Here is a 6544-nt window from a genome sequence, read left to right as displayed (position 1 = left end):
AGCCCAAATCTACATTTGTTGACAGACAGTTTGGGCTACTTAACTACCTAATTATGGGAGATGTCGGCCCAACACTATTTAATTAGATGAACATTTTTAGTCTTGTGCCTTACTTTTAATTGTGTACAACTGAACACTTTTAACCACTTACAGTAGTTTTCTGAATGTACAACTCCTCGATAGCTTTACTATTAGGCACATTGAGAAATGTTTTCACAAAGGTGCATGGCCTTTGTAAAAAGGGAACACAAATCCTAAGCTGACAGGCGGTCAGTGATTCACGCCTTTTGTCGCAACCCCCTCCAGAATTGCCAGCATCTGAGGCTGAATGGAAGCAGAGTAAAATCTCAATCACCTCCTTGCACACAATCACTAGATATATAGATCCTATCATTTGAAAATTGGGTCTTAATTGTGTACTTAACTGGGACGCATTAAACAACTTCATTCCATAATGAAGTTACAAAAGCAAAATATAAATAATATGTATGGAACTGTTATACTGATGATTAAATTACGTAAATCCAACACATTTGTAATGTAGTAGTTAATAAAAAATCTAATAATAATAATAATAATAATTTTGTAGAATGAATTTTTCTTCTCATACTTTTCTTCTCATACTGTTTTAACTATTTGAACCAAACCAACCAGATTACTCAAACTAACAACATACATATACAGTAGAAGTCAACATTATTAGCTCTTCTGTAATTTTTTTTCTTTTTGAAATATTTCTCAAATTATTTTTAATAGAGCAAGTCATTTTTCAGTTCCTACAACATTTTTCTTCATTGATAAAGTCTTATTTGTTTTATTTTGGCTAGAATAAAAGCTTTAAAAATTTTTAAGGTCAATAAGCTATATATTTTTTAGATAGTCTACAGAATAAACCATTAATGTACAATAACTTGCCTAATTACACTAACCTGCCTAGTTAACCTGATTTACCTTGCTAAGCCTTTAAATGTCACTTTAAGCTGTATACTAGTATCTAGTGATATATTATGTACTGTCATCATGGCAAAGATAAAATAAATCAGTCATTAGAAATGAGTTATTAAAACTTTTATGTTTAGAAATGTGTTGAAAAAAAATTCTTTACGTTAAACACAAATTGAGAAAAAAATTATACAGGGGGGCTAATAATTCTGACTTCAACTGTATATAAATAATAACAATAGTAATAATAATATCTATAATAATATATATCTCGATTAAGCTGTGTGAAAATTGTTCAGGTCATCTTCCAATGATTTCATCAATGGGTGGTTGCTTCTTAATTGATGTCTTTCCTCTTCAGTCTTGTGTATATATATATATATATATATATATATATATATATATATATATATATATATATATATATATATATATATATATATATACATACATACATACATACATACATACATACATACATACATACATACATACACACACACACACACACACACACACACACACACACACACACACACACATGGCAGACAAAGGACCAAAAGCCCATTGATTTCTCACCTGAGGAATGTCCCAAGAAAGGTCACTCAAATTTTCTGGAGCAGAGGTTGTCGGTATGGCCTTTCTTGAAAGCACCATCTGTCATTGTGTCTCTCTCCAACATACACATACACACTTATTTTGAAAAGTGTGTCACTGCCTTTGTAGTGTTGTGAGTGTATTTTGGAGATCAGATGACAGAGTGTATGTCATACGCATGTGCACAGATTTGTTTAGAAAATAAACAGACTGATGAGTGTGTGCAAACAGTATTTCTGCATGATCAGAACAACCTTCACTGCCTCTTCACTCAAACCTCTACATTGAAGAATGCCCATGAAGGCCAGGTCAAAATACTGTGAGTTTTATCAAGCGGACAGTGACTGTCAAATAAATGTGTTTCTTTTTATACCATGCAGATGCATGTTGTTCTCATGACTTATTATCCCACTTAAAATAAATATGAACTTTTATTTTAATAGTACCCCTGCCCCTGTAAAACATTTTGTTGTTGTTACATGGAAACTAATTCTTTAGAGTATTAATAGCGTGTAAGAATAGAGTTAGTGAATGTAGACATGCACTTATTATTAGGAAAATTATGGTGGAGCAGTATCAGCAGATATTAAGCAGTTTGCCAATAACCTAATGAGAATTAGTTGGCAGGCATAGATATATACACTAGATATCGCATAGGGACCCTGAGCATGCGTCAATAGCGCCGCCACATTGGTACAGTGCTCCCAGGACAAATGTCATTCAACCGCACTAGTCAGGACAGTGTTATTACGTGAAGATGCGGGAATTTAGCGCTGTTTATGGGTGTAGTAACGAGGAAACAAAGAAAACAAAGCACAAAGGCAGAACATTTCATAGGTAATATTAAGTTTTTTTCTGTTTTTGTATGTTCTGAACTTTTGTGCTAATCAGGTAATGTTATTATTGATGATAACAGTCACTTACTGCATTCACCATACTGCAAAGCAGCTCCAACTCGCACTAAACACTCGGCTTATGCTAGTTTTGTTGAATAAAATCAGCAAACAATGCAAAAGAAATATGACAACGAGATGCTGCGCTGCCAGAAACTTGTATTATCATCGGCTAACGTTAGTGAAAGAGTCGTTCGGGGGATTCATTCACAAACGAATCGCTCCCTCCATCAGTATGAGAAGTGAAAGCAGGAGAGGAGCTGTGTTTCAGGACATGATTAGATCAAATTTAACAGGGAGGGTGAATAGTACATTTCTGTACACACAAACACAAGCTTTTTGTCAGGAATGCCCGTGCGGTCACTGATCCATCAATGTAGAAAAGTGATGTAAAATTATCATTTTCGAAATTAGAAAAAAAAAATACATACTAACATCCAGGAAAACTCCCAATCATAGATATATGTGTATATGTGTATATCTCTGGCTTTGGATGGCCACAGTCCTCTACTGTACCTTGGTCCTGCATTCATTTCAAAGGAGCTCTACCCTGTAGCAAGATGGCGGCGCTGTTGACGCATTCCGTCCAATAGACAACAATAGGCCAGGCGACATCTAGTGTATATATCTATGGCTGGCAGGTAGTTGAAGTATAACGTATAGTCAACAAAATGTGACAAAAGGGACCACAATAAAGGGATACCAAATAATAAAATACAAAACATCATATCTAGAGTTGAGCTTGTGCAAAATAGAGACTTAGTGCACAGACATTAGTTTCCCAGCTATCACAACATTACATTAACAAATATAAGGAAAATCAGCTGACTGAATGCTGCCATTAACCAACCAGTGTTCAGTATTAACTGTTTAAGTATTAATTGAGCATTTCAAAATGTGTACTTACATAAACAGCTAACTTATCTGAATATATTTTTGAGTATAGAGTCTATATTTTCAAATGCTAGTTAATGTAATTATCTGATCATACAATCAAATGGTAGCATCTCAGCACATTTAGGCATGTAAAGAGACGATCTGCTGAAAACATGTATCAGAATGGAGAAAAAGAGGATGTGAATGACCTTGAGCATGTCCTTCTTGTTGGTGCCAGAAGAGCTACTCTGAATATTTCACAAACTGCTGATCTACTGCCTTTTCATGCGCCAGCATCTCTAGGGTTTACAGAGAATGTTAGAAAAAGAGAAAATATTCAGTGCGTTTGCAGTTCTATTGGTAAAAATGCCTTGTTGAGGTCAGAGGTCACAGGCAAATGGCAAGACTAATTCAAGCTGATACAAAAACAACTGTTACTAAAATGACTTGTAACAACCAAGATCTGCAAAAGAGCATCTGTGAATGCACAACACACCAAATCCCAAAGCAGATGAGCTCCAGTAGCAAAAGAAGAGCACAGAGGTGACACTTCTGTCAGATAATAACTAAAAACTGATGCTACTAAGACTCATGCACAAATATTGGACAACAGAAGATTGGAACAAGATTGCCTAGTCTGATGAGTCTTGATTTCTGATATGATGTTTGAAAGTTAGGTTCAAACTTTGGCATAAACAACATGAAAGCATGGGTTTATCCTGCCTTTCAATGGTTCAGACTGCTGGTGTTATAATTGAATTGTGAATTTTTTCTCACTTATTGTGCACCGTAGTAACTACACATCATTTAAAATCCACCAGAGGATGGTTGCTGACCATCTCCATCCCTCTATGACCACAGTGTGTCCATCTTGCATTGGATGCTTCCAGCAAGATAACACACCATGCCACAAAACTCAAATCAGATCAAACTGGATTTCAGAACTCTGCAATGAGTTAAACTAAACTAAAATGACCTACAAACTCACCACATCTCTGTGGGATACAGCACATCTGGGATGTTCTGGAATGAGAGATTCGCATCATGGATGTGCAGATACTGTGTGATGCAGTTATGTCAGTATGTGCCAAAATCTATGATCATTGATTCTATGCCACACAGAATTAGGGCTGTGAAATATGATGTATCGTATGGACAGAACAAAAAGTCTGTTGTTAAATATTGTGCCTTATTGTTTATTTTTTGGAGTCAAAATTATTGTTTAGAGTAATACTTTTTCATAATTTATATAAGCACATGCTACATGTAATTACAGGGATGCAGTGGTGAGAAAGTTGCAATCTTGAAAGTACAATGTTAACATTTAGCATTTTATCTAGCAATATTTCTTATTTTTATACTGGACCTGTAATCAGTTTTTGAAAATGGTTTTACATTTTATTGATATTTAGTCAAGCTTCTACATTTTATTCAAACATTTGCCCTGAAGTTCAAAATAAAATCAGAATAATGATCACATACAAATGAGTACATTTTGAAGTATACTCTACCTGACAAAAGTCTTGTTGCCTATATATCCAAGTTTTAGGAACAACAAATAATAACTTGATTTCTAGTTGATGATTTGCTCAATAATGTTCATTTCTAGTGACTGGGCTGGCCAATCCTGGAGCATCTTGACCTTCTTTGCTTTCAGGAGCTTTGATGTGGAGGCTGAAATATAAGAAGGAGCGCTATCCTGCTGAGGAATTTGCCCTCTCCTGTGGTTTGTAATGTAATGGGCAGCACAAATGTCTTGATACCTCAGGCAGTTGATGCCATCCACTCTGATCTCTCGCACACCCCCATACTGAATGTAACCCCAAACCATGATTTTTCCTTCACCAAACTTGACTGAATTTTATGAGAATCTTGGGTCCATGCGGGTAGACAGATGCAGTTCAACAGATGATTCGTCAGAAAAATCTACCTTCTGTCATTCTGATCAACTAGAAGTCAAATTATTTTTAGTTGGTCTTACAACTGAGATCAACAACGACAAGATGTTTGTCAGGTAGTGTATACTTTACATGTGGTGAATAAATATGAACAATAAACTGATTTAATTAGCATAAATGGTCCAATATTGTGATTTCGGGTATGAGATGATATAGGATTATTGTCATGTCGCCCAGCTCTACAAAGAATTAGGGCAGTTCTGAAGGCAAAAGAGGGTATCTAAAAATTATTTTGAAATCAAAATGTATTTCTGAAAAGAAAATAGTCAACTGCACTTCCGTACGACAGAATCCAAGCACAAAGGTGACCCCAGTAACCTGTTCCTCACAGTGATCTGCTCAGTGACCAACAGGGTTATATTATTTTAGCTAATAAAAATGCACTTGAAGTACCAAGTACGTCTGTGAATTTAATTTCTTCTCAGGGGAAGAGAAGCAAATGGCTCAGCAGCCGCTATTTCACATCTTTGACTACCTAAAGCTATTTCCTGCCAGTAAGTCTCATATCTTCTGCTCCCCATGTCGCTCTCTATCTCTTACTTAAAAACACACACGCTCGTTCTGTCTGCATCCCACACGGCACAGAGAGCGCAACAGACAGACAGGACGGTGGAGAGATTGGGAGAGGGTGCTTCAGGTCATCTCCTGTATGTTAAGGCTACCTGCTGAGAGAGCGGTTAGTCTACACAGATTTGCCATCTGCTAAATTATAATTTATTCTGCACCCCTTTCATGGTTCTAATGTTATTTTCCTTAATCCTTTTTCTCACATTTAGTGTTCCTACTCCCCCTCACCTCGCAATATTTGCCTCTGCACTTTCAATTAAAGAGCCTTTCTTGCCTTTTCCACCACTTTTGTCTTTTTGCTCCAAAACATTCTCACATATGTTTTTCCTTCAAAAACTATTCAGAGCATTTATATGATATTTTAGATAAGTGAGCCAATTCCCTGTGCGAAAATGAATGAAAACAAAACTGATGAAAACGGATTTATGAATTCAAAGTGGTTTGTGTTCATAAGCCGTCAAATAAACCTGGAAAGTATAGTCATATGATAATAAACAAAATGACAATGCAACAGTTACCTCTCTCCAATGTTCTTAAGAAGGAAATGAGCTGATGACTTTAATCTTTGGAAATTGTTGCAGATCAGGAAACAGACTTCAGTAACACTTGTTGAAGAGGAGACTCATTTATTCCTCTGGCTTCAATATCACCACAGCTATTGAACAAGCCTGCGAAAACATGGGATGTTAGTTACTTTTACGGAGATGAAGC

Source organism: Danio rerio, chromosome 7, assembly GCF_052040795.2.
Source record: "Danio rerio strain M-AB ecotype USA chromosome 7, GRCz13ab, whole genome shotgun sequence".
NCBI lineage: Eukaryota > Metazoa > Chordata > Actinopteri > Cypriniformes > Danionidae > Danio > Danio rerio.
Note: the sequence above shows the minus strand (reverse complement) of the source record.